Below are 6474 nucleotides of genomic sequence, written 5' to 3'. Positions count from 1 at the left end.
TCGCATGGTGGAGAGAGATTGAGATCTCTCTCTGTCTGCCACTTCTTATAAAGCCACCAATTCTATCCCATTAGAGCTCCACCTTTATAACTTCATGTAACCTTAATTACCTTCTAAAAGCCCATCTCCAAATACATTCACATTGGGGATGTATTTGTTGGGAGCTTCCACATATTAATTTTAAGGAGACACAATTCAGTCCATAGCTCCCAGGAAAAGCTGATCATATAGTTCAAGCCTGAAGGTGTTCAAACTGGAGATCAGATAATAGTCAATGTTGCAGTTCAAATCTGAAGGTCATCTGCTGGCAGAATTACTTCTTTCTCAGAAGAGGTTAATCTTTGCTCTCTTCACACCTTCCACTGATTAGAAAAAGCCCACACACATTGGGGAGATTTTTACTCTGTTTTACTCCAAGCCCATCAGCTTAAATATTAACTTGATCCCAAAACATCTTTACAGAAGCATCCCAAATACCTGAGCACCATGGCTAAACAAGCAGACAAATAAATTTAACCATCACATTTATATTTCACCCTGTTTTCTTCCTTTATCTTTTGACATGCTCCAAAACATCCTTTGTCCAAATGTTTGTTCATCTGGAATATATTATTTTTCTATAATTATCTAGTAAAATTCCTCCCATTCAGTAAGACACAAATAAAATGTTATCACTTTCATAAAGTTTCCCCTAATTATTATCACTTGTGATTGTTGTAGCTTTCTATTTTGGAAGCCTATAGTAGTTCATAGCATCCATGTAGTTCTTACCATAAACTGATTTACATTATTTGGATGCTTACCTGAGTTTCATTACTAGATTTTCACTAAGCTTATCACTAGAGTGTTTCAAAAACATAAACTTACAATGTCTTTCATTGTTTCATATCTTCCCATATATATTATTTCTATTTCCCCATGTTACTCAACACAAAGACCCTGAGGTTTCGTTCTTCTACCCTGGGGTGGAATAACTGGAGAGATATTGACAAAAAGAGGTGGTGAAGTATCAAATGTATAGTGAGTCAATATGAGTCAATACTATGGTGTTTGAATTTTTAAAATGACACAAATGTATATGCTTATGTTTGAATATGATGTAATGATCACTATGTTGTCAGTGTGTGTAGCATTAGAGATGGGTTTTAGCAGTATTTAAACATATATCTTTTTTTAAAAAAACAGAAAGCTCTTTTGACATTTTAGTAAGTGTTACAGGAGCAACAGGTTTGTATGCCTGCTGCACAGTAACAGACCAATACACCAAGACCTCAGGGTTTGCAACAAAGAAAGTTTAATGATCACAGGGTGGCTGAGTGAAGAGATGAGCGGACACCCTCAAATCTGTCTCCCTAAGAAGTTCTGGGCTGGGGTTTTGTGAGATTTAATATTAGGTGTCAACTTGATTGGGTCGAGGGACTCCTAGGTGACTAAAAGTATTGTTTCTGGATGTGTCTGTGACGGTGTTGCCAGAGGAGACCAATAGATATTTGAATCAGTGGACAGGGAGAGAAAGACCCTTCTCAATGTGGGTGGTCACCATCCAGTTGGCTGCCAGCATGGCTAGAACAAAGTAGGTGGAGGAAAGGGGATAAGCTTGTTTGCTGAGTCTTCTGGTTTGCTTTTTCTTCCTATGCCAAACTCTCGCTTCTTCTTCTTCTGCCCTTGGATATCAGACTCCAGGTTCTTTGGTCTTCGATCTTTGGACTCTGGGCCTTTCACCAGCAGCTTCCCAGGGGCTCTCAGATTGAAGACTGTACTCTCAGCTTCCCTGTTTTCAGCTTGCAGACAACCTATCCTGCGACTTCATCCATGAGCGTGTAAGCTAATTCAGCTAATTCATATAATATATTTATATATATATTATATATTATACATGTAAATATATATTTATATAATATATAAATATAGTATCTATATATTATCTATATATTATCTATTATATATTTATGTGTTATAAATAAATATATATTATATATTTATATGTTATATATTTTTATATTATTTATATATATGTTTATTAAGAGATAAATATATATTATTGGTTCTGTTCCTCTGGAGAATCCTGACTAATACAGATTTTTAAGGGGATCATGGAGGTAGAGAAACAGGAACATTGGGGTCATTGATTGTTAGGGATGTGTGGTATAGAATCATCAGGATGTGGAAACTGTATTTTTAGTGAGTCAGCTCCTCGTGGGGGTTCTTCAGATCAGCTTCAGACCAGCTGATGTCAGTAGTTTCACTAGTATGCAGGACCTAAAAGAATATCTCACATGAAAAACTTAACATTTCACAATGTTCACTTTGTTATCTATAGGGAAGTTAACAGGAATTATAATCTTGTGACAGAGTCTGCACAATTCCAGGACAATAGGCTGCAAACAACTATGAGGAAGCAGGTCAGAGAGTGAGCTGACCTAATGCTTAATATTGAATGTGCTGTAAGCTTGGTTTATTTTCATTTTTTCCCCGTTCTTTTTCTCTGATTAACTTTATATAATTTATAGGGACAGTTTCAGAAGCACAGGAAGAAGAAATACTCTACAACATCACATCTTTTATAAAGAAAAATTTGGAAAGTCGATCTAAACATTGTATGTTAGTTTTCTAACACTCCCTTAATGAAGTACCCCAGACTGAGTGGCTTTAAGTAACAGAAATGTATCGTCTCAGAGCTCTGGAGTCTAGAAGTCCAAAATCAAGATGTCAGTAAGACCATGCTATCTCACAGCTCTAGGGAATCATCTGCTCCAAGGCTTACTAAGCTTTTGGTGTTGCTGGCAATCCTAAACATTCTTTGGCTTGCAGCTGAATAATGCCCGTCTCTGCCTTCTCATCAGATAGTTGTTTTTTTCATCATCGTCTTATAATGACACTGGTCATATTGTATTAAAGTCCTACCCTACTCAAGTGTAACCTCATCTTAACTAATTACATTCACAAAGATCCTATTTTTAAATTAGGTCCCATTTTGCAGTACTGGGTGCTAGAACTTCAACCTATCTTTTCGAGGGGGAACACAATTCAGTCCCTAACAGTGATCAATCAAAAATGCTTCATTTTATATTGGGAAATATACTAAAACATTGACAGGTCACATTTTTAAAATGACCATCTCAACAGGTCTAAAAATCAGTTGAAAAAATTTGAGACATTTTTGATTAAAAAAAAAACAATAAAAACCAAAAATCAACTCTTAAAAAAAGAAATAAAAGGATTTGAAATATCAATATTTACAAACAAATTTTCTCAGATTGTTTAAAACAATTTAAAAACTATCTGTATTGGATATATGTTAAACAAATATGAGTGTACACATGTATACTCCAGAAAACATTTAGAAAATAGCTTAGATAACTTTTACAACTAAACAATGAGAAATTTTATACATTACTAATATATATGCAGCAATACATTAATATATTGAGTTATATATTTTGTTAGGAAAAATATATAACTTCAATATAGGAAGATAATATTTAAAAACTAAGGTCAACTCTATATAAATCCCAATTTAATACAATGAAAACTGAACAAAATGATTCTAAAGCTCCTTTGGAAGAGTAAAATGGTAAAAATATCCAAGGAAATTGTTATATTAAAAATTAACATAAATATATTAAAATACACAATAAAATATAATATAAAAATATTACTATTTCAAAAATAGATACAAAGACAAACTATTGGCATTTTCCAGAATCAATCAGTTATTTTTTTCTCTATTTTCTCCTTTTAATTAATAAAGATATCTGTAACATACAGAGCAAATTCAAAGAAGCTAAATAAGATACAAGTTTATTTCTTTTTGTAGGGAAAAATTGATTAGGCAATCTAGGGCTATTATGTCACCTCCACATTCATCTGCATTTTAATAGGCTTTTTCAAAGCTAACACCCTGACATCCTCAACAGACATTTGCTTTATAGTGGTCCAGAATGACCATTTCTAGATACTTTTATGTGTTCTAATTTCAACCTAGGAGAAGCGGGAAAAGTGATAAGAAGAGACTTGCACATAATCACTTCTGCTCACATCTCATTCGTGAGAAAGTAATCACGTGGTTCAATCTAGCAGAGAACATAGGGAATGTAGTCTTTAGCTAAGCAGCAATGTTCACAACTAAAATATTTGTTGATAAAGAAAAGATATTAGTAGATAAAAGCAGTCTTTACGGCACTCTGCCCATTTAGCCATTCAAATACGTATGTATCCCTTTCTTCCCATCCATGAAAAATTTTAAACTTTCCCCAAGAAGAAAGAATCCAAAAGCTCTTTCCAGTTTTGTTATCAAGAAAAAGTTTATATTTCACTTCTATAGTGACTAAAAATGCTTATACATTTAACATTAAATATTGGTAAACTTCTAAAGAAATAGATACTTTAATACATGGTGAAAGAAAGAAAATGGAAAGAGCCTAGTTTTTTAAGAAAACCATTTTATATACATTGAGACTACAAAACATAAATTTTTACCCAATTACATAATCAGTGGCATAGTTATAACTTATTTTTTACAAAAAAAAAGTTGTGTAGTGGCAATGGTTTATTGAATAGAATATTATACAGTCTTTGAAAATATGCATAAAAAGTCTTTAATGAACATGCTCATATCATCTCAGTATGATAAAAACATCAGGATAAAAATTGTGCATCCATTAATTTCTGTATAATATATATATATAGTTATACTCCAAGTAATAATGTCACTGGATCATTTCAATTTCATCACCAGAAATTACTTATTCACTCAAATGATTTTGATTACTTCTCTGGGAGTACTTCAGGATGATGAACAGGTTCCACACTTTGTTTTTTCTAGGCCTCACTGGTGCTCCCACGCTGACTCTTACAAATGATGCTAATGAAGTTATCTTTCTGTTGCACACAACTACACTTAGCTGGTAACTGCCGTGCTGACAATAGCTCTGGCCTTGAAGGGGACAACAACACTCTTTTTCTGTTCTGTTCCAAGAAGAAAACAGGACCTTTCTTTAAACTGAATGACTTACAACTATATTTCACTGAAGCCAGACTAATCTTTTTTTTTTTTTTGAGACGGAGTCTCGCTCTGTCCACCAGGCTGGAGTGCGGTGGCGCTATCTCGGCTCACTGCAAGCTCCGCCTCCCGGGTTCCCGCCATTCTCCCTCCTCAGCCTCCCGAGTAGCTGGGACTACAGGCGCCCGCCACGGGGCCCGGCTAACTTTTTTTTTGTATTTTTAGTAGAGACGGGGTTTCACTGTGGTCTCGATCTCCTGACCTTGTGATCCGCCCGCCTCGGCCTCCCAAAGTGCTGGGATTACAGGCGTGAGCCACCGCGCCCGGCCAGACTAATCTTTTTCTACCAACAGAAACATTCCACAGTTCCATACCTTAGATTCCAATAAACATTCCCTTGCCCTTAAAAAGCAGAAGATTCCTTTTCTTAATTTCAGATAAACATTTGTCACCTACTAGTTAATAAATATTATTATAACTAAATGCAGTTACTTAATATTCTGCAAAAAACTCTAAGGGATAAAAAACTTAAAATTAGACTCCAGTCTTTAAAGAATTTAAAAGATGAGATTGATATACAATTGAACCTAGCAAAAAATGCAAACCATATAATTGCATGGTATAGAACATAACTTTTTGAAAAATGAAAGATTAGGCAGGATAATTTATAAAAATCTTGACAGCCCTTTCATGTCGGGCTCCTGCCATTGGTGTACTGATGGGACAGAAATGATTTATGCAGTTTGAGTACTCTGTGCTAATGGAACCATAATTTACTAAATCTGTTCCCAAATGGACCTTCATTCTGGACTCTGTATTTTTATTAAAGTGATGTTTATGGGAATCCTACTGATTATCCCACCTTTTGCTAAACAACATGCAAAATCCGTGATGATTTTGATGGTGCATACCAATTAACTTGGGCATTACATTAACTAATATTACCTATAATCTTGTAGGGTAAGAATTACTATCCACATTTCACAGATGTTAGAAATGAGGCCAGGGAGTTAAAGCAGTTTGCCTGGTCACATTATTAGTGACATACAAAACCGGCGGAAGTGCCCAGACTGCTCAGTAAAATGTCAGAGTAGAAAGCTGGGCTGCAGAGTGGGAGTGGGTGAAAGGAACAATGGTGAAAGTTTGTTTTCAAATGGAAAACAATTTTTGGATGGTAAGATAAGTGTACTAGAAGTAAATTTGACTTTTAAGAAGCAGAAAATAAATATTTAATACTAAGTTTTAAGAACAGAAATTTTGGTAAGATGACATTGTGTTAAAGCAACAAACCATGATACAGAAAAAGCAGATTGAGAAACTATAGGGATAATAACATAATAGGGAAGATAACTCATTCACTAGCCACATATTACCTCTTCATCCCCATTTCCTGCCACTTCTCTTTCCAGGTACTGTAGCTAAAATGAGCATTTTTACATGTCCTTTGAATTACAAAGGTTCTCTTAATGCTA

Source organism: Trachypithecus francoisi, unplaced genomic scaffold, assembly GCF_009764315.1.
Source record: "Trachypithecus francoisi isolate TF-2019V2 unplaced genomic scaffold, Tfra_2.0 Lachesis_group11, whole genome shotgun sequence".
Taxonomy (NCBI): Eukaryota; Metazoa; Chordata; class Mammalia; order Primates; family Cercopithecidae; genus Trachypithecus; species Trachypithecus francoisi.
The sequence above is the reverse complement of the archived record's forward strand: the minus strand, read 5'-3'. Positions refer to the sequence as shown.